Source organism: Hyla sarda, chromosome 3 (assembly GCF_029499605.1).
Source record: "Hyla sarda isolate aHylSar1 chromosome 3, aHylSar1.hap1, whole genome shotgun sequence".
Taxonomy (NCBI): domain Eukaryota; kingdom Metazoa; phylum Chordata; class Amphibia; order Anura; family Hylidae; genus Hyla; species Hyla sarda.
Genome location: NC_079191.1, coordinates 61474835 through 61502818, shown reverse-complemented (window position 1 = coordinate 61502818; position 27984 = coordinate 61474835).

Sequence of the window (27984 nt, the reverse complement as noted above, 5' to 3'; positions counted from 1 at the left end):
CCAGGTGTCCTTTTACCTGCACATTAGTTACTCTTTCAGCTCTGTTGGTTAATATTAAGTCTAGTAGGGCGCCCCCTCTGGTCGGGCTCTGCACCATTTGGGACAGATAATTGTATTTAGTTATAGTCAGAAACCTGTTTCCTTTATGAGATTCACAGGTCTCAGTCTCCCAGTTTATATCAGGATAGTTAAAGTCCCCCATTCTTATCACATCATTTAGATTTTCTCCCTTGTTTATTTGCCTCAGTGATAATGTGATAATTTTCCTCAGACATCAACCACTCCAGTTCGTCAGTTTTATTGGACAGACTTCTGGCATTAGTCATCATGCAATTCAGTGGTGTATGTTTTTTCTTCCTATGAAGCCTATCCCTATTAACTATTCTAACCCCCCCCCCCCCCCCCCGCCCTCTACTCCACCCCAGGTACATTACTAAGTCCGTAGGGGATATCTGGTACAAATACAAATAAAGCCAGTTACGAATCAATGCATTGTTTAATATACAATATTAAAATATTAATCTAAAATATCTCTAAAGTTATGCCTCCGCAGGACCCTTGCGGCATATAGGCTCACTTAAGAGAATATACTGACACAATTCTTCACAAATTATGTATTCAGTTCTTTGTATGCACCACTGAAGAAGGGGTCAGGATACCATCCAGGATACCCCGAAATGCGTTTGGTATTGCTACAAGTTCGCACCCGATGCAGTTCACCTGCATTTTTATCTTAACTTTTTATTTTTTCACTATTTGCATTTTTTGCATTATTTCTTTATATGTTATAAAGGGACTATATTGGAACGATTGTCGGTTCATTTCTATTACTGTCCAGGATAACTAGTAAATAAGGACTATAACCATCACCACCAGAAGGACTATAATCACCAGCAGACCTTTTGTGATCCACCAGCAGACTTCTGTGATTCAGCGTTAGCTACTGGACTCAACAACCACGTCCAGATTTTATAGCCACTCTAAAACCTCCCGTCCGAAGTCAGGGTAAACTCCAACTTACGGGACATACTGGGATTGAGTGCAACCGAGGTCAGCTGACCTGCAATCAGCTGACCGATTACATCACACGCCGCTACCTGTACACGCCGCTTACATCGGGCGGTATTCATTTCCACGCCTAAGCGAGCATTGCTATCATCTGTCGGCAGCGGTATTAGACTGTGAGAAGGGGCCTGACTCCATTACTGGTTGTCGCCACCTCCAGTCATAAAGTCACAACCCCGGGGAGATATACATCAAGACCTTGAGATCATCTAACTAAAGGGCGGTGAGTGGCACAGTTCGACAAAACTTCTCTTCTCTTCAACAGAATATTTACAAAGACATATTTACAAGTAAAGATACAGTGTCTGCTGGGGAAAAACTATAAACTATATTGTATCAATTATTTAGAGATTCAAAACAGGACACAATATTATTTATTCACAGGATTTGAATCAATAGGAATCATTGAAAAGACCCATATTTCTTTTTCAGGATACATTAATTGGATTCCATATTGTACATTTTGGATTTATTTTGCAACATATTTTTCAGGACTTTACTTCCACAGGATAATCCATTACAGGACTTCATTTTTTTTTTGGCAACATTATTATATTTATTTTTTACAGGTTTTTCTATGTAGTTTCATTTATTTACATTCCTTGAGTGAAGTAATTCAGTTAACCTCGTGTCCCTTAGTGTGAGCTCCACATACCATTTCTCCTTTCTTTCTACATTACTAAGTCCCCCTCTCTATCTACACTGTCTTCCCCCTCTATGTTATAGGTTCCCTCCCCCCCAGTCCCTAGTTTAAACACTCCTCCACCGTTGTAGCCATCTTCTCCCCGATCACAGCTGCACCCTCCCCATTGAGGTGCAGCCCGTCCCTACGGTAGAGCCGGTAACCAACAGCGAAGTCAGCCCAGTTCTCCATGAACCCGAACCCCTCCTTCCTACACCAGCTTCTGAGCAACTTGTTTACCTCCCTGATCTCCCGCTGCCTCTCTGGTGTGGCTCGTGGTACAGGTAATATTTCAGAAAATATTACCTTGGAGGTCCTTGCCTTAAGCTTGCGGCCTAAGTCCTGAAATCATTTTTTAGGACACTCCACCTACCTCTTACTTTGTCATTGGTGCCAATATGTACCATGACTGCTGGGTCTTCTCCAGCCCCACCCAGCAACCTGTCAACCCGATCCGCATTGCACCGAACTCGAGCGCCCGGAAGACAACACACTGTTTGGCGATCTCGGTCTTTGTGACAGATCGCCCTGTCTGTCCCCCTAATAATTGAGTCCTCCACTACCAGTACTTGTCTAGCCTGCCCTGCACTCCTCCCTCTCTCCTTACTGGAGAAGACACCCCCCTGGTGGTCAGAGGCTGCTGTACTGCTAGCTCTGAAATGGCATCCCCCTCATCCGCCAACAGGGCAAACTTGTTGGGGTGTGCCAGTTCAGGACTAGCCTCCCTGACACTTTTCCCTCTACCCCGTTTTCTAACTGTAACCCAGCTAACTGCCTGACTGTCCTGAACCTCTGACCCACTCAGAGGTGGGTCACTCAGTATGCTTAATTCAGTATGCTTAATTGTTATCTAGATCAAGAGTTCTAGGGGTAAGTGTGTAGTACCGATAGACCCTAGTAGCTAAAGCATTGGGCAGAAAGCCTCAGGCAACCCAATCTGCAACCAGTGTATAACAAGGTAAATAATATGTGGTATATCAAATGTATGTCAAGGATAAAAAAGTAACAGTGAGATTGATTTCAGTATGTAGAAGCCTTACAGTCAAGGTATCAGTCAGAGATTTCATAGTCAAATATCTTTATGTCAGTCAAATGTCAAATGTCAGACATAAATCAAAAATCAAATGTTATGTGTTGATAACATTTTCATCTATAGACGGATGTTACAGCTAGGATGTATTAATTAAATTTCATGCATAGTCAGTAGATGCATAAACTAAAGAAAAGTGGAGATACCAAAAGTACAATATAACAGGACAATTAGTATTGCTAGTACTATCCTGTTCATCCAGTTCGCTAATAAGTTCCAGCCATCCTGTTTGTGAATAAGCTCCATAGCATGTATGGACATTATTTAAATGCACAGAGACTCTCTATATATTTTTTCATCATTTTTGTTATCTTCAGCCTGAACTTGGACATTTGGATTAATGCTTCAGGACTGAATCTGGCCCTCTGGCCATTTCGACTCTTTTTAATAAGGGGGTTTGTAAGGGGGTTTGTGGTGTCCCGGTACAGAACCTTGTCCTGTTCCTCCCTTAGGTCCCCTCAGGAAGAGTCCCTGCAGTCCATAGGGCTCTCCTGCAGAGCACACCCCTTGCTCACCTCATGTAAATATATTGTAAATGTATGGTGTATATTGTTCAGTGTATATAAAGTTGTACAAGTGTATAGGACCTTCCTGGGTCATGTGATACTGTCATGTGATGTACCCAGAGTTCCCTGGGTACAGGACCTACAGGCTTTGCAACCAATGTGCTGTAATCCAGCCTCCTTAGAATATAAGGGGCTGTAGTCTCTAAATTCACTTAATTCCTGGCACTCAAGCAAGCACAATCAGCATATACTACTCAATTCATCTCAGCTAGGCCAAAGCCTAAAGAACCTGCAGCCACTTCAAAACGTGAGTTATCAAGCTATATCTACAAATTCCTAGTGACTACTATTCAACTCAAGCATACAATTAGTAGCACAGTGGCCGGCAGAAATCTCAATACTACAAGTCCCAGCAAGCCTGCAAGGTATCCTGCATCCCGGTTGCCTCTAGGGAAACTGCATCATTGTAAAGACTGTTCCATGAGAAGTTTAAGTAAAAGTTCCAGTTATCTCATAATTCCTGCTGTGGACATTCCATTACTTCCTGCCGTTTTTGGGCTGGTTGTCGGCAGGGCCTTCTACAGAAAACAACCACACCCTGGTGTCACGACAAATTAGGGGTTAATACCACCTTACCCCACAGGGTTAATACCACCAGACCCTGCAACACCATTGCCTCACCCCGCTTACCACACTTTACTTTTTTGAGACTTTATTGGTTTGGGTCTCGCTTGCTTCTCTCCGCTGGCTTTAGTCGACCATTTTTCATTTTATTTGGGATGTCCTAGATGTTTGCCAAGTTTTTGTTACAGTGGGTCGTAAAAATAAAAAATTTAAATTCTATTGTAACTCCTGATTTTTTATTTTTACAAGGGGTTAACGCAGAAAAAGCACCATAAAATTTGTTACCCAATTTCTCTTGATTCTGGAAATACCCCATATGTGGATGTAAGTTGGGGGCCATGTTGCCTTTACACAGCCCCCATGGTGTCAGAACAGCGGTAACCCCCCACAAGTCACCCCAGTTTGGAAACTGCACCACTCCAATTAACATTTATACCCCACTTGCATTTGACAGATTTTTGGAAGATTGCTTTGCGTCCACATATGGGGTATATCTGTACTTGGAAAAAATAGGGTCACAAATTTTGGGGGACTTTTTTCCTTTTGCCCCTTATGAAAAAGAAAAGTTGGGGGTTGCACTAGCATGTTAGTGTAAAAAAAAAAATTTTTTTACACTAATATGCTGCAGTTGACCCATACTTTTAATTACCACAAGCAGTAAAAGAAGAAAAAGACCCCCAAAATTTGTAACACGATTTCTCTCAAGTACGGATATACCTCATATGTGGACGTAAAGCGATCTGTGGGCACACAACAGGGCTCAGGAGTGAGAGAGCACCATGTTCATTTGAGGCCTAAATTAATGATTTGCACATACATCCTTGCAGAGGTTCTAAAATAAACGCAATAGTAAAAACAACCACATTTGACCCCATTTCGGAAACCACACCCCTCAAGAAATGCAACAAGGGGTGCAGTGAGTATTTACACTGCACTGGTGTTCAACAGATTTTAAGAACAGTAGGCTGTGCATATGTAAAATTAAATTTTTCATATTACGGACCACTGTTCCAAAAATCTTTCAGACACCTGTGGGGCGTAAATGCTCACTGCACCCCTTGTAATATTCCTTGAGGGGTGTAGTTTCCATAATGTGGTCACATATGGTATTCCACCCAAATCTCACACAAAATAAATTAAAATTTATTTATGTAAGAAACACTTTAAAGTAGGTAAATTTCCATGACCAATAATACTGGTATACAAGGAGTAAATATATACCACAACACAAAAACTGGATATTTTCTGATCTGTGGCGTCCTCTTTCCTTTTCTTCTTTGTCTGGATCAGACCACCATGTCGATCTCTTACCATCTGCAGGGCAAACATGTCAGACTCTACATTTTTTCAGTGTCCTCCCATCTATAGGCCCACAAACTGTAATAATCCCCTTCAGGTAGGTAGGTAGCCAGGTAAATAGGTAACTAGGTAGGTAGATCAGGAAGCCAGATATGTAGGTAAGTGACTAGCCAGGTAGGTAGGTAGGTAGGGGGCTAGCAAAGTAGTTAGGCAGCCATGTATGAAGGCCATGCATGTACATAGTTAGGTAGCCAGGTATGTAGGTAAGTAGTTAGGCATCCAGGTATAAAGTTAGGTAGCCCCCCCTTCCCTGTTGGTATAGACAGTGGAGTTAACCTCCCCTTACCTGTAGATATAGACAGCAGAGTTAACTCCCCTTCCTTGTAGGCATAGGCAGCAGAGTTGGCCCCCTTCCCCATAGGTGTAGGCAGCAGATTTAACCCCCCTCCCCTGTAGGTATAGGAACAGAGTAGATCCCTCCCCCTTTCCCCATAGGTATAGGCATCAGTTAACCCCCCCTTTCCCCATAGGTATAGGCAGCTGTTAAACCCCCCCCCCCCCTTTTCTCCATAGGAATAGACAGCAGTTAGTTTCGCCCCCCCTCTCCCCATAGGTACAGGCATCAGTTAACACCCCTCCCCTTTCCCCATAGGTATAGGTAGCAGTTAACCCCCCTTTCCCCATAGGTATAGGTAGCAGTTATTTTTTTCCCCTTCAATATTTCTTTATTGAAAAAATGTATCATTTACATTTTAATAAATAACATTTTATACATTGAATTTCAAGATGTTATCTTTTTTCCCACCCCCCTCCCCTACCCTCACCTTTCTCCCCCATGACATATCTCCCCTTACTGTGTGGACGGGAGGCAGAGGGACAACACATTCCCATTCTATTAATATTTCCATTATACTATATCAATTAATTTTCTTTTCTCTTTGCTTTCCCTTCCCTTTCTCTCTCTTTTCTTTTCTTTTTTTTTCCCATTTTAGATCTTTTATGTGTATCTTCCCAATTATTTCTACCCGCTTTTATTCTTGTGTCCCCCTGATTCCCATCCCCCTAACATAATAATAATGAAATAATAATAATAAAAAAACCCTCTAATTTCTTTCTTTTAACCAAATAACCTTCCTGTCACCTCCCTCCACTCCCATACCTCTGGTTTAGTTGGGGTCAGCCATCTCCTGATTATTAATAATCTAGCATAAAAGAGCATCATCAGTAGTTCCTTTCTTTCTTTTGTTGTTTTATTTACTTTTCTAACATCACCCAAGATAATCAAAGCTATATCATCTTTTATCGCATATTTTATTTTTCTCTCGATATCATCAATTATTGAAACCCAATATTCTTGTATTTTTTTCACATTCCCATGTAATATGCAGGAATCCCGCGTTTTTCATTTTACATCTTAGACAGTTGCCATTTTCCCTCCTGGCTGCACGTGAACTACCTTCCACCCTTAGTGACCTCATCTTGTTGGCCACTAGAATCGACAAGCATTTCGCCGATAGGAACTCCTTCTTGAAAAAGGAAACGCTCAACCTAGACGCTACCCTCGTCTGGCTCCCGTTTTTCAGCGTCTACCTCAACCTCTCTCCGGGCCTCCCGCCGTGGAAGCCATGCAGGTGGATCGGTCACACCTGACTCTGCAAGAACGAAGCCATCGCAGAGACGAGAACCTGTGTATGTACTGCGCCAGTACTGAGCACTTCCTGCGAGACTGTCCTCTTCGTCCACCGCGTTCCAGAAAAGCTTGCACCTAATAAACATGGGAGAGACGTTGCTAGGTGTGGATTCCTCCTCTCCACATCTCATCATATCCGTGCAGTTGTTCCTCTTGGATTCCGGTTCAGCCGGCAACTTCATTCACGCCTCCTTGGTTGACAAGTACCGCATTCCGGTTGTCCGCCTAACTAAGCCTCTTTTTATTTCTACGGTTAACGGTGAGAGACTCTCTGTCACTGTGCAGTTCCGTACCCTGCCACTGCAGATGGATATTGGAATTTTTCATACAGAGACTCTAGAGTTCCTAGTCCTTCCCTTCTGCTCCTCCGAACTCCTCCTGGGTCTGCCATGGCTACAACGTCACAGTCTTGTTCTGAACTGGTCATCCGGTGAAATCCTGCATTGGGGCCCCTGCTGTTCGGACCGGTGTCTCAAGCCTGCTCCTGTCAAGCGACTTTCGCAAGTTTCTCCGCCTCCAGGACTGCCTAAACCATATCATTGCTTTGCGGATGTCTTCTGCAAAAAACAAGCCGAGGTCCTTCCTCCTCACAGACCCTATGATTGTCATATCGACCTTATGCCTGGTTCTACGCCATCCCGGGGTAGAATTTATCCTCTCTCACCTCCTGAGACTCTTGCCATGTCCGAATATATTCGTGAAAACCTACAGAGAGGATTCATAAGGAAGTCTTCTTCTCCTGCTGGGGCTGGTTTCTTCTTCGTGACCAAGAAGGACGGTTCCCTCCTCCCTTGCATAGACTACAGAGGACTCAATAAAATCCCCATTAAGAACCGTTACCCTCTGCCCCTAATCTCAGAGTTATTTGATCGCCTACGTGGGGCCAAGATTTTCACCAAATTGGATCTTCGAGGGGCCTATAATTTGGTTCGTATCCGAAAGGGCGATGAGTGGAAGACCGCCTTTAACACAAGAGACGGTCACTTTGAGTACCTGGTGATGCCCTTCGGCCTCTGTAATGCACCAGCCGTCTTCCAGGAATTCGTCAACGATATCTTCAGGGACTTACTCTACTCCTGTGTGGTCGTATACTTGGATGACATCCTTGTCTTCTCCTCCGACCTGGACCAACACCGGGTCCATGTGCGACAAGTGCTTACCCGCCTGAGGAGAAATCGTCTATACGCCAAGATCGAAAAATATCTTTTTGAGCAGTCCTCCTTGCCTTTTCTTGGGTTACATTATTTCTACTCAAGGACTTCAAATGGACCCCGCCAAGCTCTCTGCGGTTTTGGATTGGCCACGCCCCTCTGGACTCCGAGCCATACAAAGGTTTTTGCACTTCGCTAATTATTACAGACAATTCATCCCTCACTATTCCACTCTGGTGTCCCCAATTGTGGCCTTGACTAAAAAGGGCGCTAACCCTAAATCCGGGCCTTCCCAAGCTGAAGAAGCCTTCCGGTCCCTGAAGGTCGCCTTTGCCTCAGCACCAGTTCTCTCTAGACCTGATTCCACCAAGCCCTTCTTTCCCGAAGTGGATGCCTCCTTGGTGGGAGCCGGAGCCGTGCTCACACAGAAATCTTCCAAGGGCAAGACCTTAACTTGTGGCTTCCTTTCTAAAACATTCTCTCCCGTGGAGAGAAATTATTCCATAGGGGACAGAGAACTGTTGGCTATTAAATTAGCACTGGAGGAATGGAGACATCTTCTTGAGGGAGCCACCCATCCTGTGAATATCTTTACGGACCACAAGAACCTGGCCTATCTCCAGTCTGCTCAGAGACTAAATCCTCGTCAGGCTCGCTGGTCTCTGTTCTTCGCCCGTTTTAATTTTGAGATCCATTTCCGTCCGGCTTCTAAGAACATTAGGGCAGACGCTCTGTCTCGCTCTTCTGATGTGGCGCGCGATGAGTTAACGCCTCAACACATTATCCCACCAGAACGCCTGATTGCAGTCGCTCCTGCCATCTTCCTCCTGGCAAATCCTACGTACTTCCACGTCACCGGGTGCAAATTCTCAAGTGGGGCCACGCTTCTCACTTCGCTGGTCATCCCAAAGGTATTGGTGGCCTTCTCTTGAAAAGGATGTCTCGGACTTCGTCCAAGCCTATATGATTTGTGCCCGAGATAAGTCGCCTGGAATGAGACCTGCAGGCCTCCTCTTACCTCTTCCTGTTACAGAGATTCCCTGGTCTCATATCGCTATGGACTTTGTTACTGATCTTCCCACCTCCCATGGCAACTCCGTTATTTGGGTCGTGGTAGACCGCTTCTCCAAGATGGCTCACTTTGTGCCCCTGCCCGGTCTTCCCTCTGCACCCGTGTTGGCCAAACAGTTCTTTCAACACATCTTCCGCCTCCATGGCCTCCCTAAACATATTGTCTCTGATCATGGTGTGCAGTTTGTCTCCAAGTTCTGGAGAGCCCTATGTGGTCTGCTCGGGATCAAGTTGGACTTTTCCTCTTCATACCATCCACAGTCTAACGACCAAGTGGAACGGGTGAACCAAATTTTGGGGAACTATCTGCGTCACTTTGTATCCTCACGCCATGACGATTGGGCGGATCTACTTCCATGGGCGGAGTTCTCCTACAACTACAAACAATCTTCTGCTTCCAACAAGTCTCCTTTCTTTGTAGTTTTTGGCCATCATCCTCTTCCTCCTCTGCCACGATATCCCACTCCTTCTTCCGTGCCTGCCGTTAACACTCTGGTACAGGATTTTTCCTCCATCTGGCGAGAGACTCACGCTGCCCTCCTCATGTCTTCCTCCCGTATGAAACTTCAAGCAGACAAGAAACGCAGAGCTCCTCCGGATTTCCGCCCAGGCGACAAAGTATGGCTGTCCTCCAAGTACATTCGTTTTAGGGTCCCGAGTTACAAATTGGGTCCACGCCATATCAGCTGCCAGAGAGGTCGAGTTGCTACTGGAGGATACGACCTGGTGGTTACCGCCTCATTAAGTCCATCGCCTCTCTGGTCAAGAGGATCCACTACCAGTCCTGCCGGTACGTGACAACCTCTCATTCTTAACCGCTTTTCCCCCAAGGTCACCGCTCCTGCTCCTGTCACTGGGTCCTCTGACGTCTTCTCGGTAAAAGAAATCCTCGCCTCCAAGGTCGTCAGAGGTAAAAAAAAAAAAAATTGTTGACTGGGAGAATTGTGGCCCCGAAGAGAGGTCTTGGGAGCCTGATGACAATATCTTCAACAAGGAGCTCATCCATAGGTTCCTGGGCTCCAAAAAGAGGGAGAGACCTAAGGGGGGGTACTGTAACACTGAGCGCTCCGGGTCCCGCGGCTTCCCCGGAGCGCTCACGGTGTTCGGCTTGTAGCAGCGCTCTGGTCACTGTCCCTGACCGGGAGCGCTGTCCCCCTGCCTGCGGCGGGGATGCAATCCGCTTGGTGGGCTGTCCCCACCCGCAGGTCGCATCCCAAGTGACTTACCAGTCGGATCCTGCTGTGTCTTCCTCTAATTGTGTCTTCCACTAATTGGTGCCTGGCCCAATTAAGTTAAATGCATAAATACTCACTTCCTTTTCCTCCCCTTGCCGGATCTTGTTACCTTGTGCCAGAGAAAGCGTTTCTTGTGTCCCTTTGCCTGTGTATCCAGACCCTTTGCCGTTGCCCCTGACTACGAAACGTTGCTGCCTGCCTTGACCTTCTGCTATGTCTGACCTCGCCTTGCCTTGTCCCTGTGTACCACGCCTGTCTCAGCTGTCAGTGAGGTTGAGTCGCTATCGGGTGGAATGACCTGGGGGTTACCTGCCGCAGCGAGTCCATCCCGCTTTGCGGCGGGCTCTGGTGAAAACCAGTAACCTCTTAGATTCCGTTCCCCTGGTATGGCCCACGCCATCGCCTCACTGACACAGGGGATCCACTTCTGAGTCCTTCCTGCATACCAGTCCGGGTCCTGACACCTGGCTACCCTGTGGGAAGCCCATAAATTTGTAGTCATTGCATTGTTCTGGGATCCCGTCTCAAGAAGGATGCTTTGGCTCTCTCCCGGGATCTTAAGGCAGAGATTTGTAGATTAGAGGCATTGTTACTGTACTCGCCCTCCCTTTCAGTCTTGCGGAGGCTGGTGGCTGCCCAGGCTCATCTGTGGGCCTTAGCCCTCCATAAAGTGGAGCGTCTCATACTCAGCATCTTATACTAAGCAGTGGTTTTATGAATGTGGTAATAAGGTCCACACTATGTTGGCTCGGCACCTCCATTACCGTGCTGCTGCCCAGTCTCCCTCGGCTCTCAGGAACTCTTCTGGCACTCTTCACTATCACCCGGATGATGTCTCCCTTCTCTCTATTCCCTCCCCTCTCAACTCCAGTCTGACCTGGTGGAGTGTGATCTCTCCTTTCTGTGGGCCTGTGACCTGCCATTCCTGTCAGCTACTGATGGAGCCTCCTTAAATGCTCCAATCACCTTGCAGGAGCTTCAGGAGGTGGTTCAGTCCCTTCCTTCAGGGCGCTCTCCTGAGCCAGATGGGTTCACTTATCTCTACTATTGGACGTTTGCTTCTCAACTTCTTCCTGGATGGGTGAGAGGTCCTGCAGTCGTTTTTATATTCCCTGATCACTCTCATTCCTAAACTGGACAAGGATCCTCATGATTGTTCAAGCTATCGGACTATCGCTCTCCTTAATGCTGATTTAAAGGTGTTTGCCAAGGTTTTTGCTAACTGTCTGTGCTGTTTTCTTCCCTCCCTTATCCATAAGCACCAGGTGGGTTTCATCCCCAGTCGTCAGGGTGCGGACAACACTAGGAGAGTGGTGGGTCTAATAGACTTGGTCAATCGGCGCTCGGAGCAGGCTTTGGTGCGGAAAAGGCCTTAAATAGGCTAGGTTGCGCTGAGGGGCCTCTACTCCTGCACTACTGCCACTATCAAACTTCCTCATGTCACTTCCTCTAGCTTTCCTCTTTATAATGGCACTCGACAGGGGTGTCCGCTGTCTCCCCTGATTTTTGCTCTTTGTATTGAGCTTCTGGCTGCTCTAATCCGGGAGACCTGGATATCTCGGGTTTGTAGCTGCATGATTTCAAAAGCTCTCTTTTTGCGGATGATGCTCTTCTTACTCTGACCCATCCCCTGACATCCCTTCCTAATCTCTACAGGGTCCTGCATTCCTATGGGGCGGTCTCGGGCTATAAGGTGAACCTATCTAAGACATGGGCAATGCCCTTTAATCTCCAGGTGTTTCTCTCCACTCTTCTTCGGGCTGATTACTTCTTTAAGTGGTCTCCCTTTGCTGTTAAAGGGGTACTCCTGCTCAGTGTTTGGAACAAACTGTTCCAAACGCTGGAGCCGGTGTAGGGAGCTTGTGATGTCATAGCCCCACCCCACATGACATCACGCTCCCCCCCCTCAATCCAAGTCTATGGGAGGGGGCGTGACAGCCGTATTGCCCCCTCCCATAGACTTGCATTGAGGGGGCGGGGCGTGACATCATGAGGGGGAGGGGCTATGACATCACGAGCTCCCGGCATCAGCTCCAGCATTCGGAACAGTTTGTTCCAAACGCTGAGCAGCGGAGGACCCAGCCAATTTTCACTGTAGGACCCGTCCACTTTATGAACATCTGACCACTTTCAATTTAACCATTAATAACTCTGGGATGCTTGTACCTTTCATTCTGATTCCGAGACAGTTTTTTCGTGACATATTCTACTTTATGTTAGTGGCAAAATTTTGTCAATACTTGCATCGTTTCTTGGTGAAAAATTCCAAAATTTATAAGGAAAATGAATATTCCAAATAAATGATATATTGATTCACATATACAACATATCTACTTTATGATTGCATCATAAAGTTGACATGTTTTTACTTTTGGAAGACATCAGAGAGCTTCAAAGTATAGCAGCAATGTTCCAATTTTTCACAAAATTTTCAAAATCGAAATTTTTCAGGGACCAGTTCTGTTTTGAAGTAGATTTGAAGGGCCTTCTTATTAGAAATACCCCACAAATGACCCAAAACTTCACCCCTCAAAGTATTCAAAATGACATTAAAAAGGTTTGTTAACCCTTTAGGTGTTTCACAGGAATAGCAGCAAATTGAAGGAGAAAATTCAAAATCTTCATTTTTTACACTGGCATGTTTTTGTAGACCCAGTTTTAGAATTTTTACAAGGGGTAAAAGGAGAGAAATCTTCCTAAAATGTGTAACCCAATTTCTCGCGAGTAAAGAAATACCTCATTTGTGTATGTTCAGTGTTCGGCGAGTGCACTAGAGGGCTTAGAAGGGAAGGAGCGACAATGGGATTTTGGAGAGTGAGTTTTTCTGAAATGGTTTTTGTGGGGCATGTCGCATTTAAGAAGCCCCTATGGTGCCAGAACAGCAAATAAAACACATGGCATACTAGTTTGGAAACTACACCCCTCAAGGCATGTAACAAGGGGTCCAGTGAGCCTTAACACACCACAGGTGTTTCACGGCTTTTTGTTAAAGTTGGATGTGTTAACGATTTTTTTTTTCACTAAAATGCTAGTTTTCCCCCAAATTTTAAATTTTTACAAGGGATAATAGGACAAAATAACCCCCAAAATGTGTAACCCCATCTCTTCTGAGTATGGAAATACCCCATGTGTGGACGTCAAGTGCTCTGCTGACGCACTACAATGCTCAGAAGAGAAGGAGTCACATTTGGCATTTGAAAAGCGAATTTAGCTGAAATGGTTTTTGGAGGGCATGTAGCATTTAGGAAGCCCCTATGGTGCCAGGACAGCAAAAAAAAAAAAAAAAAACACATGGCATGCTATTTTGGAAACTACATCCCTCAAGGAATGCAACAAGGGGTACGGTGAGCCTAAACACTTCACAGGTGTTTGACGACTTTTTGTTAAAGTCGGATGTGTCAATAAAATTTTTTTTTTATTTTCACTAAAATGCTGGTTTTTCCCCCAAATTTTACATTTTTACAAGGGGTAATAGGAGAAAATGACCCTCAAAATGTATAACCCCATTTCTTCTGAGTATGAAAATACCCAATGTGTGGATGTCAAGTGCTATGCTGGTGCACTACAATGCTCAGAAGAGGAGGAGCGCCATATAGCTTTTAGAGAATTTGGTTGGAATAGAAGCTGGGGGCCATGTGCGTTTACAAAGCCCCCGGTGGGGCAAGAACAGTGGAACCCCCCCACATGTGACCCCATTTTGCAAACTACACCCCTCACATAATTTAATAAGGAGTGCAGTGAGTATTTACACCCCACTGGCGTTTGACAGATCTGGGGAACAGTGGGATGTGCAAATGAAAAATTTAATTTTTCATTTTCACGGACCACTGTTCCAAAAATCTGTCAGACACCTGTGGGGCGTAAATGCTCACTGTACCCCTTATTACATTACGTGTGGGATTTAATTTCCAAAATGGGGTCACATGTGAGAGCCAGAACAATGGACCAGAGCCAGAACAATGGACCCCTCCCCCCCCCTTCCATTGTTCTGGCTCTATGGGGGCTTTGTAAACACACGTGTCCTTCAATTCCAGACAAATGCTAATGGCGCTCCTTCTCTTCTGAGCATTGTAGTGCACCAGCAGAGCACTTTACATCCACATATGGGGTATGTTCTTACTCAGAAGAGATGGGGTTACAAATTTTGGTGGGCTTTTTATCCTATTTTTCCTTGTGAAAATGAAAAATTTTGGGTAACACCAGCATTTTAGTGAAACAAAATTTTATTTTATTTTTTTTCCATCCAACTTTGAAGAATTTTCATTAAACACCTGTGGGGTGTTTAGGCTCACTATACCCCTTGTTACGTTCCCTGAAGGGTGTAGTTTCCAAAATGGGGTATTTCTTTTTTTGCGTTTATGGCAGAACCACTCTAAAATCAGCCACCCCTGTGCAAATCACCAATTTAGGCTTCAAATGTACATAGTGTGCTCTCACTCCTGAGCCTTGTTGTGCACCCGCAGAGCATTTTACGCCCACATCTGGGGTATTTCCGTACTCAGGAAAAATTGTGTTACAATTTTTATTTTTTTTCCTTTTAACACTTGTGATAATAAAAAGTATGGGGCAACACCAGCATGTCAGTGGAATTTTTATTTCTTTTTTTACACTAACAGGCTGGCGCATTACAATGCTCAGGCGCACTACACCGATGGGTAAGTGGATCTTCGGCGCCCGGTCCCCTTTGGTTCCCCGTTCTGCCCAGCCTATTGTGGGTAGCCCAACTTTTCCTTTTCATAAGGGGTTAAAGGAGAAAAAGCCCCCCAAAATTTGTAGTGCAATTTCTCCCAAGTACGGAAATACCCCATATGTGGCCCTAAACTGTTTCCTTGAAATACGGCAGGGCTCCGAAGTGAGAGAGCGCCATGCGCATTTGAGGACTAAATTAGGGATTGCATAGGGGTGGGTATTCTACACCAGTGATTCCCAAACAGGGTGCCTCCAGCTGTTGCTAAACGCCCATAATGCCTGGACAGTCAGTGGCTGTCCAGAAATGCTGGGAGTTGTTGTTTTGCAACAGCTGGAGGCTCCGTTTTGGAAACACTGATGTACAATAAGTTTTTCATTTTTATTGGGGGGGGGGGCAGTGTAAGGGGGTGTATATGTAGTGTTTTCCCTTTATTATGTGTTAGTGTATTGTAGTGTTTTTAGGGTACGTTCGCACTGGCAAAGGTTTACATTGAGCTTCCCGGGGACTGAAATTCCCATGGGCGTACAGGTACGCCCTGGGTCCTTAAGACCCAGGTACAGAAGGCGTATCCATACACCCTGGGTCCTGTACGGGTTAAGTATCTAAGTGTCCTCCTTACCCCTTGATAGTCTTCCTTTTATTCCACTAACTTCCCTCCTTTGTTCAGTGCCCTTAGGACGTTAATTATTTTGTTAATTAGGACGTTATATTTCATTTTTTTGTCCGTATTGCAGCTGTTAAAATGATGGTCCTTCCCATGCTACTTTACATTTTTGAGACTTTATCGGTCTGGGTCCCGCTTGCTGCTCTCCGCTCGCTGTACTCAACCATTTTTAATTTTATTTGGGATGCCAAGCGGGACCGTTTGCTTATGTCCTAGTTGTTTGCCAAGTTTTTGTTACAGTGGGTCGTAAAAATAAAAAAAATTAATTCTGTTGTAACCCCTGATTTTTTATTTTTACAAGGGGTTAATGCAGAAAAAGCTCCATAAAATTTGTTACCTAATTTCTCTTGATTCTGGAAATACCCATATCTGGATGTAAGTCGGGGGCCATGTCGCCTTTACACAGCCCCCATGGTGCCAGAACAGTGGAAACTCCCCACAAGTCACCCCAGTTTGGAAACTGCACCCCTGCAATGAGCATTTACACCCCACTTGCATTTGACAGATTTTTGGAAGATTGCTTTGCGTCCACATATGGGGTATATCTGTACTTGGAAAAAATAGTGTTACAAATTTTGGGGGACTTTTTTCATTTTGCCTTTTATGAAAAAGAAAAGTTGGAGGCTGCACTAGTTGGGGGCAACACCAGCATGTTAGTGTAAACATTATTTTTTTTTTTTTTACACTAACATGCTGGTGTTGCCCCATACTTTTAATTTTCATAAGCAGTAAAAGAAGAAAAAGACTCCCAAAATTTGTAACACAATTTCTCTCAAGTACTGATATACCCCATATGTGGACGCAAAGCGTTCTGCGGGCACACAACAGGGCTCAGGAGTGAGAGAGCACCATGTTCATTTGAGGCCTAAATTAGTGATTTCCACATGGATCCTTGCAGAGGTTCTAAAATAAACGCAATAGAATAAACAACCACATGTGACCCCATTTTGGAAACCACACCCCTCAAGAAATGTAACAAGGGGTGCAGTGAGCATTTACACCACACTGGTGTTCAACAGATTTTTGGGAACAGTAGGCTGTGCATATGTAAATTACATTTTTGATACTACAGACCACTGTTCCAAAAATCTTTCAGACATCTGTGGGGTGTAAATGCTCACTTCACTCCTTGTAACATTCCATGAAGGGTTTAGTTTCCAAAATGGGGTCACATATGCTTTTTTTTTATTGTTTTTTTTTTTTGCGCTTATGTCAGAAGCCACCCCTGAGCAAATCACCAATTTAGGCCTCAAATGTACGTTTGCTGTCTCCTGAGCCATGTTGTGCACCCACACAGGGACGTGCACAGACATTTTGAAGGGCAGCGGCTCAAGTAAAAAAAAGAGGGCACTTTTCATAAATTAAAAAACGTCTGCCAGACTTAATGGGCAAATGTGCTGCGGTCCAGGGACACAGTGGACTCCCGCCGGGCCTCCTCGACATTCCTATGCCCATAAAAGTTGGTGTTTTTGTAAAATCGAGTCAAGAACAGTTTCTATGAAGGTCTGCCATGTGTATATACACTTTGGCTGTGCTGTCAGTCTTATTTACAGAAAACATGTGACAGCTGCCCTATAATATACTGTATTATAGAGGAGATTTATACAAAACCTGTGCAGAGAAAGAGCGGTGCAGTCGCCCATAGCAACCAATCAGATCGTTTTTCAGAGGGCTTTTCCTCTGCAAAGGTTTTAATAAATCTCCCCCTATATGCCCCCACCTGAGCTCTATATGACAGAACCCATCACCAATCACCCAGCACCCATCACCAATCACCCAGCACCAATCACCCAGCACCCATCACCCATCCCCAATCACTCAGCACCCATCAACAATCACCCAGCACCCATTACCAATCACCCAGCACCCATCACCAATCACCCATCACCCAGCACCAATCAGCCAGCACCAATCACCCAGCACTCATCACCAATCACCCAGCACCCATCACCAATCACCCATCACCAATCACCCATCACCAATCACCCAGCACTCATCACCAATCACCCAGCACCCATCACCAATCACCCAGCACCAATCACCCAGCACCCATCACCAATCATCCAGCACCAATCACCCAGCACCCATCACCAATCACCCAGCACGCAGCACCAATCACCCAGCACCAATCACCCAGCACCAATCACCCAGCACCAATCACCCAGCACCCATCACCCAGCACCCATCCCCAATCACCCAGCACCCATCTTATGCAGGAATCTTCTCACAGCCCTGGTTCTTACACTGAAGAGATGGACACCACACTAATATATACTTACAGTCTACAATATACTAGAGTTGGCAAAAAAAGAATTTTAAATATACAAAGACGTCCAGGCATAGCACAGCATACAGGATGCAGGCAGGGAAGCTCCGCCTTCATTGCGCACAAGACTGACTTCGCATACTAGCAATGTGGGGCAATACCTAGAAAATGGAAAGACCAATTTTTGTATACTGCACTGTAACCTAGTGCATTGGGTTTAGTGCGAGTAAACAGCCTGTCAGTTTCCCTTTAATTATATACCTTACCCCCCTTAATGATCTATATACTGTGCCACCGTTCATCTATTAATTCCATATATACTGTGCCACCATTAATGAACTATATACTGTGCCACCATTAATGAACTATATACTGTGCCACCATTAATGAACTATATACTGTGCCACCATTCATCTATTAATTCCCTATATACTGTGCCACCATTAATGAACTATATACTGTGCCAGCATTAATGAACTATATACTGTGACACCATTAATGAATTATATACTTACTGTGCCACCATTCATCTAATAATTCCCTATATACTGTGCCACCATTAATGAACTATATACTGTGCCACCATTAATGAATTATATACTGTGCCACCATTCATCTATTAATTCCCTATATACTGTGCCACCATTAATGAACTATATACTGTGCCACCATTAATGAATTATATACTGTGCCACCATTCATCTATTAATTCCCTATATACTGTGCCACCATTAATGAACTATATACTGTGCCAGCATTAATGAACTATATACTGTGCCAGCATTAATGAACTATATACTGTGCCACCATTAATGAACTATATACTGTGCCACCATTAATGAACTGTATACTGTGCCAGCATTAATGAACTATATACTGTCCCAGCATTAATGAACTATATACTGTGCCAGCATTAATGAACTATATACTGTGCCACCATTAATGAACTATATACTGTGCCACCATTAATGAACTATATACTGTGCCACCATTAATGAACTATATTCTGTGCCACCATTAATGAACTATATACTGTGCCACCATTAATGAACTATATACTGTGCCACCATTAATGAACTATATACTGTGCCACCATTAATGAACTATATACTGTGCCACTATTATTTAACTATACTGTGCCTCCACTAAGGGTGCGTTCACACGTGCATATTTTCTGCTGCAGATCTGCTGCAGATTTGCTTTAGCAGATTTCTCTACCCATTGTCAATGGGAAGCAAAATCTGCAGCAGATCTGCAGCAAAAATAGGCACGTTTGAACGCACCCTAAGGATCTATACACAGTGCCAGCATACACAAAAAATATAATGTTCCAATATAATGAAATATATACTGTGCTTCCATAAATTCCCTATATACTGTGCTTACATTCCTCCAATAATTCCTTAATAATGTGCTTCATACAATAAATACAAGCACATAACATAAAGGCACATACATTACATAGGTCATATACACACATACAGTACATAGGTAATATACACACATACAGTACATAGGTAATATACACACATACAAAGAGACACTGACACATACATATAGGTACAAATATACATTAAGAAACATAAATACACAGACACACATATAACATGGAATATATACTAAAAGATACAGCCAACAAGCACATCATACATACAGGTAGACACATACAATCACTCACAGATATATACACACATACATACATACACACACTCACATACATACACACATACAGATTCACTTGCTCATATACATACACACATACATAGATTCACTTGCTCATATATATACACACACACACATATACATACATACACACATACATAGATTCACTTGCTCATATACATATATATATAAAGACACACACATACATAGATAGATTCACTTGCTCACATTATATACACACACATATACATACCAGTGGCGTTGCGACCCGGGTGCGGGGGGTGCAGCCCTAACCTAATGGGGTGACACCAAGACGCTCCGCAGCACCCCCCTCCCCAGCTACACTGACACCCCCCTACTGTGCCCGACCGGCCTCCCATCCGTCAGCACCCCCCCGCCTTCACCTGCGCTGTGTGTGTGCGGTGCGCCCGTCCGTCAGCAACCCCCCCCCTTTCAGTACGCCCGTCCGTCATCACACCACCCCCCTCACCTTCACCAGCACTGTGCCAGGCCTCCGCTCCCACGTCTGCGCCGGCCTGACGTCACACCGCATGGCCGCGCAGGGGGACGTCAGTTACGTCACTCGCAGATCGCCCAGTGAGAAGGATCGCTGCGCTGGATGGGTGAGTGTGTGTGTCTGTCTCTCTGTCTGTCTGTCTCTATCTATGTTTGTGTGTGTGACTCTGTGTGTGTGTGTGACTGTGTGACTCTCTGAGTGTGTGTGTGTGACTGTGTGTGTGTGTTTGTGCGACTCTGTGTGTTTGTGTGACTGTGTGTGTGACTGTGTGTTTGTGTGACTCTCTGAGTGTGTGTGTGACTCTGTGTGTGTGTGTGTGACTGTGTTTGTGTGACTGTGTGTGTGACTCTGTGTGTGTGTCTGTCTGTGAGTGTGTGTGTCTCTGACTGTGTGTGTGTTTGTGTGTGTGTCTCTCTGTGTTGTATGTGTTTTTTTTTTTGTGTGTGCGTGTGTGTGTGGGGGGGGGGAGGCGGGGTTGAACCAGCGATCTAATGTGGGGAGACTTTGACCCATTGTGGGGAACCTGCAAGGGAACCTGCGTCCTAATGTGGGGAAACTACTACCTAATGTGGGGAGTCTATTCTACCTAATGTGGGGAGTCTATTCTACCTAATGTGGGAAATCTGTGCTACCGAATGTGGGGAATCTATGCTACCTAATGTGGGGAAACTGCTACCTAATGTGGGGAATCTGTGCTACCAAATGTGTGGAAATTGCTACCTAATGTGGGGTAACTGGTACCTACCTAATGTGGGGGAACTGGTACCAAATGTGGGGAATCTATGCTGCCTAATGTGGTGAAAAGATGCTACCTAATGTGGGGAAACTGCTACCTACCTAATGTGGGGGAACTGCTGCCTACCTAATGCTCCCCCCCTGGCAGTAGCACCCTCATCATCCACCAGCAACACCCCCCCCCCCCCCCAGCAGCACCTCCATCAGCAGATCCTGTCAGGAGGATGATCCTGCCGATGGATGATGGGGGTAATACTGCCAGGGGGGATGGCCAGTAGCACCCTCATCATCCTCCAGCAACACCCCCCCCCCAGTAGTAGCACCCCCATCATCCATTAGCAACACCACCAATACCCCCCTCCCGTGGTAATAGCATCAGCTAACGGATGTTGAGGGGTGTTACTGCGGTTGTGGTATTATATTCAGAGGGTGCACTGTATGGCAACGTTATATTCAGAGGGCGCAGTTTGTGGTAGTATTATATTCAGAGGGCGCAGTGGGTGGTAGTATTATATTCAGAGGGCGCAGTTTGTGGTAGTATTATATTCAGAGGGCGCAGTTTGTGGTAGTATTATTAGAGATGAGCGAACTTACAGTAAATTCGATTCGTCACAAACTTCTCGGCTCGGCATTTGATGACTTATCCTGCGTAAATTAGTTCAGCCTTCAGGTGCTCCAGTGGGCTGAAAAAGGTGGATACAGTCCTAGGAAAGAGTCTCCTAGGACTGTATCCACCTTTTCCAGCCCACCGGAGCACCTGAAAGCTGAACTAATTTATGCAGGAACTGCATCAACTGCCGAGCCGTGAAGTTTGTGATGAGTTGAATTTACTGTAGTTCGCTCATCTCTAAGTATTATATTCAGAGGGCGCAGGGGGTGGTAGTATTATATTCAGAGTGTACAGTATGTGTTGGTATTATATTCAGAGGGTACAGTATGTGGTAGTATTATATTCAGTGGGTACAGTGTGTGGCTGTATTATATTCAGGGGTACAGTATGTGGCAGATTTATATTCAGAGTGTACAGTATCTGTTGGCATTATATTCAGAATGTACAGTGTGTGGTAGTATTATATTCAGTGGGTATGGTGTATGGAAGGTTTATAATCAAAGAGTATAGTGTATAGTAGTATTATATTTAGAGGATACAGTGTCTGGCAGGTTTATAATAATAATAATTGTTTTCATATAGAGGATGAGAATGCGCTGACATAGTGAGGAGACGTCTGGGCGTCACATTCTACAGACAGAAGTTTTAGCTGGACCAGGCGGTATGTACCATCTGAATTAGATAAGGGACGACTATAGAGAAGACGTCACCTGTAGTCACTGATATCATTGTTCATTCTCCTCTCTATGTCCTATCAGACCTGTAGTCCCTTGTCAGTTCTACAGTTAGGTCAGTGAAACTACAACTCCCAGCATAACCTCACCACTGCTCAAAGGGGTACTCTACTGGAAAACATTTTTTTTAATCAACTGGTGCTACAAAGTTAAACAGATTTGTAAATTATTTCTATTTAAAAATCTTAATCCTTCCAGTACTTATTAGCTGCTGTATAAGCGATTCACAGGAAGTTATTTTCTTTTTTAATTTATTTTCTGTCTGACCACAGTGCTCTGTGCTGACACCTGTGTCCATGTCAAGAACTGTCCATAGTAGGAGAAAATCCCCATAGCAAACCTCTCCTGCTCTGGACAGTTCCTGACATGGACAGAGGTGTCAGCAAATAGCACTGTGGTCAGACTGGAAATAACTACACAACTTCCTGTGGAGCATACACCAGCTTATAAGTACTGTAAGTATTAAGATTTTAAATAGAAGTAATTTAAAAATCTGTTTAACTTTCTGGCACCAGTTTATATAAAAGTAAATGTTTTCCAGTGGAGTACCCCTTTAAGTAATTCTGGGAGCAGTATATTTAAATGATGAAAACTTCTTTAACCCTTTCCCATTCTGTGGCAACTGGTATATCTGATTATTATACTGGAATTTCTCACAATGCGCTACAACAGTGGTGTCTGTCACAACAGGCTAAAAACTTACTGGGGGGAGGAGGGAGGTATGGGGGTGACACCATTTTCTACCGCACCGGGTGACACCAACCCTAGCAACGCCACTGTATACATACATACATATACATAGATTCACTTGCTCATATATATATACACATATACATAGATTCACTTGCTCATATATAAATATATATATATATATATATATACACACACACACATACACACACATACATACACACACATACATACATACACATATACATAGATTCACTTGCTCACACATATAGGCACATACATAGAGATAGACACACACACAAACACACATATATATGCACCTCACACTGACATACAGTCACTCACATAAATACACAGTCACTTACACTAAGGCCCCAGCCATCCCTCTCTGCACAGGCACATACATAGAGATACACACAAACATACACAGAGATACATAGAGATACACACACACACTGACATACAATCACTCACATATACACACACACACTTAGACACAATCACTCACATATATTTACAGTCACTTACAGTAAGGGCTGCATAGACTGAATTTTGTGTCTGGACATGCAGTGGGCGGGGCTTCTCTCTGCCTCCGCTGCTCCTGTCTCCTCCGTGTGGAGAGAAGCAGAGAAATGGCAGATAATGACAGGGTGAGTGGCGCCCCTTGCTGCAGGGAGGGCAGAGCACCCTCCATTAAACCACATACAAATCTCCCCAGCAATGGATCCTTTTTACTTCACCTGTCACCCTGCAGCTCTTTTTGTGAGGGCACTAGAGGGGCAGGTGAGGAAAAGAGCAGGGGCTCCAGCCCCCTTTCACTCCTATGTGTGCACGTCCCTGCACCCACACATTGCTTTGTGTCCACATATGGAGTCAGGGGTGGACTGACAACACTTGGGGACCCCAGACCAAAAAAAGGAAGGGCCCACTGCCTCCTCAGTCTTCTACCACGTCCCTTTTCCACCCAAATCTCCAACATAATAAACTAAAATGTATTTATGTAAGAAACACTTTAACGTAGGCAAATTTCCATGACCAATAATACTGGTATACAAGGAGTAAATATATACCACTGATCTGCAGCGTCCTCTTTCCTTTTCTTCTCTGTCTGGATCAGACCACCATGTCAATCTCTTACCATCTGCAGGGCAAACATGTCAGACTCTACATTTTTTCAGTGTCCACCCATCTATAGGCCCACAAACTGTAATAATCCCCTTCAGGTAGATAGGTAGCCACGTAAATAAGTAACTAGGTAGGCGGATCAGGAATCCAGATATGTAGGTAGGTGACTAGCCAGGTAGGTAGGTAGGGGGCTAGCAAGGTAGTTAGGCAGCCATGTATGAAGGCCAGACATGTACATAGTTAGGTAGCCAGGTATGTAGTTAGTTAGATAGCCCGGTATGTAGGTAAGTATTTAGGCATACATATAAAGTTAGGTAGCCCCCCCCCCCTTCCCTGTTGGTATAGACAACAGAATTACCCCCCCCCCTCTTCCTTGTAGGTATAGGCAGCAGAGTAAACCCCCCTTCCCTGTAGGCATAAGCGGTAGAGTTAACCCCCCTTCCCCATAGGTTTAGGTAGCAGAGTTAACCCTCCCCCCTGTAGGTATAGGAACAGAGTAGACCCCTCCCCCTTTTCCCATAGGTATAGGCAGCAGTTAACCCCCCCCCCTTTCCTCATAGGTATAGGCAGCAGTTCACCCCCCCCCCCCCCGCTTTCCACATAGGTATAGGTAGCAGTTAACCCCTCTTTCCCCATAGGTATTGGCAGAAGTTCATTCGCCCCCCCCCCTTTCCCCATAAGTATAAGCAGCAGTTAACACCCCCCATTTCCCCATGGGTATAGGCAGCAGTTAAACTCCCCACCCCTTTCCCCATATCGTTAAGCCCCCTAACCCTTTGCCCATATAGGCAGCAATTAAACCCCCACCCTTTCCCCTACGATGGTTAAGAAAAAATGATGCTCACCTGATATCCCACGCAGCGATCTCCTCAGCAGCAGGGCCCATGTCTTCTCTCCTTCACAGTGCAGGCACCGATGAGTGACGTCATCGGCGCCTGCACTGCATGTTGCATGGGGGGGGCGGAGGTCACGTCTCCTCCATGTGTAGGCCGCAGATACGGCTCGCACAGAGGAGATGCAATCTGTTGTATGTGCGTGCACCGCACATACAGGTGTGGTGGCCCAGTACGGGAGGTGTTTCTCCAGGTGTCCCCAGGTCCCCCTGCATTAGTTTCTCAATGGTAAATATGTTGTACTGTATAAAATGTGTTATGGCCTTAAGAGTTATACCATGTGATATGCCATGTGCTTGTTACCCAGGAGGTACCAGTTACCAGGTGATTCCAGGGGTGACCTATGGGCTCCCTGCTAGTCTCCCCCATATAAGCCCTGGGTGGAGCTAGCCTCTCTCTCTTTGAGCTCTGCTCTTCTGCTAAGCTGAGGTCCACTGCAGTCGTGCCTAGTGTGTGTGTCCAGAGGGTTGGTAACCTCAAAGTCAAGTCCTGCAGCCACCATCAAGTCAAGTAAGCTAAAGTTACAGCTTTATGAGTCAAGTCAAGTCAGTCCCTGTCATTTGTCAATTCAGCGTGGTTTGCATTTAATTGTCCAGTCCTACTACGAGTCCTAGCAAGCCCTTAAGGTCTCTGCGTCACTGGTCAACTCCTTGTGCCGTGGCTGAACTGTATAGACTTTACCAACTGTCTACCCTCAGTAAAGCTACCGTTGTCAGTAACTTGGCGTCGGAGTCTTTATTGCCCCCGTGCCTAGCCCAGGATCTAGCAGTATACCTTCGGTTGGTTTTAGGCTAAACCACGCACTGGCATCATGAATACAAGGGGTTAATGCCATCTGCCCCTAGGGTAACAACATCTGCCCTCATCACACCCCGCTACCACACAGGAGAAAGCAGCGCTGTCTGCCGGGATGAGTGTCCCGGATCCTTAGTAGCGGCGGCCCCTTTAGCCGGCCGGAAAATGAAAGGTATTGGGGAACACCAGCATGTGAGTGTAAAAAGTGAATTTCTCTTACACTAACATGCTGGTGTAGCCCCCAACTTTTCTTTTTCATAAGGAGTAAAAGTAGCAAAACTCCTCCAAAATTTGTAACACAGATTTTCCTGAGTATGTAAATACCCATATGTGGCCCTAAACTGATGCTTTGAAATACGACAGGGCTCCGGAAAGAGCTCCATGCGCATTTTAGGCATAAATTAGGGATTTGCATAGGAGTGGACTCCTATGCAACCATTGTGCTTGCCTCTTCCACTAAAAGTACCCTACAGCAGTGTTTCCCAAACAGGATGCCTCCAGCTGTTGCAACACTACAACTCCCAGCATGTTTGGACAGTCAATGGCAGTTCGGCCACGCTGTGGAGTTGTTGATTTGCAATAGCTGGAGGCTGCATTTAGTAAACAGCGCCGTACGAGCTGTTATTAATTTTTATTGGGGGTTGGGTCGGGAGGTAATGATGCAAAGGTGTGTGTCTATGTAGTGTTTTACTCTTTATTTTTGTGTTAGTGTAGTGTAGGTGTTTTTTCTGTACGTACACACAGTCGGGTTTACAACAAGTTTTCCGCTACAAGTTTGATCCACGGCAAATTTCTCACAACTCAAACTCGGAACTGGGAACTTACGGCACTGATCTCTTTTTTTTCCAGGCCATTGGGTCACCAGAGATCCGAATGGCCTGGAAATGTCATATGGAAGGTCACAGTTTAGAGACAACTGCACAGTGGTCACCAAACTGTGGCCCTCCAGATGTTGCAAAACTACAACTTTCAGCATCCCCAGACAGCCAACCCCATGTTTCCTGCTGTGAGTTTGAAGAGGAGCAGGCTCTCTGTGCCAAATTTTTGGCAGCAAATTTCCGCTGATGAAAATCCACCTCAACCCCTATTTTATAATGCAGATCTGTCACAAATATGCAGCAAAATGAGCATAATGAGCGGCTGTTCTGACTCGGATTTAACTAAGGTTCATTATTTTTCTCTAGGATACAGCATGGCGGCAGCAGCTACATCATACGTATTTAAAATATTTTTAATGCTGCCCCCCAGGTTCCTGGTTGAAAATATAGCCCTGTGTGTCAGAAATGTGAGACCCTATTTAACTCTTCCCATTTCATTTATTTTCTTTTTTTTTTCTTCTTCCCTGCCTTCTAAGATAACTTTTTATTTTTCCACCAACAGAGTCGTATAATGGGGATTTTTTTTATTTATAGCACAACATTCTTTAATATTTTGTCTTGTAAAATGTTAGATATCACAATGGAAGCCTAACAGATCCCATTAAAAATAACACTATAAAATCATACAGTGGCCTTACCAGCTTTCTTTCTTAACCTTCCCTTATGACATCACACATGTGACATCAGTCTTTGGTTGATACCTTTACCAGCCACTAGTACAGTTCAGGCCTTAGGTATCAGAGGGAGCGCACACAAAGAGCAGGAGATGAGGAAGAGGACAAGATGACACAGGAGAGGTACATCAATCCTAAATATTGATCAGAATACATCTAGAGTTCTAGACTTGCAAATAATGACTAGATCTTTTAAATATAATGTGTCACAATAATAGTGTTAATTGTATTAAATCTAGTTATTTAACTATACACTTTGCTGATGATCACAAATGACCAAGTATATACTGTTTATATTCAATTCTATTATACAAAGAGTTGGGGGGTGTATGTCCTGTATGGGTATATTAACCTCCCTGGCGGTATGATTCTGTCTGGAAATGTGTACCAAAAGCGGTACAATTTTTTTTAACTGAATTTCACATCTCCCTCCGCCCATTTCACATCTCCCCCGTCACATTCCCCTCTCCCTTGTCACATCCCCCGTCACATTCTCCCCCCTCCTTGTCACATTATCCCCCCTCCTTGTCACATTCTCCCCCCTCCTTGTCACATTCTTCCCCCCTTGTCACATTCTCCCCCTTCATGTTACATTCCCCTCCCCCTGTCACATCCCCCCCCCTTGTCACATCCCCCCT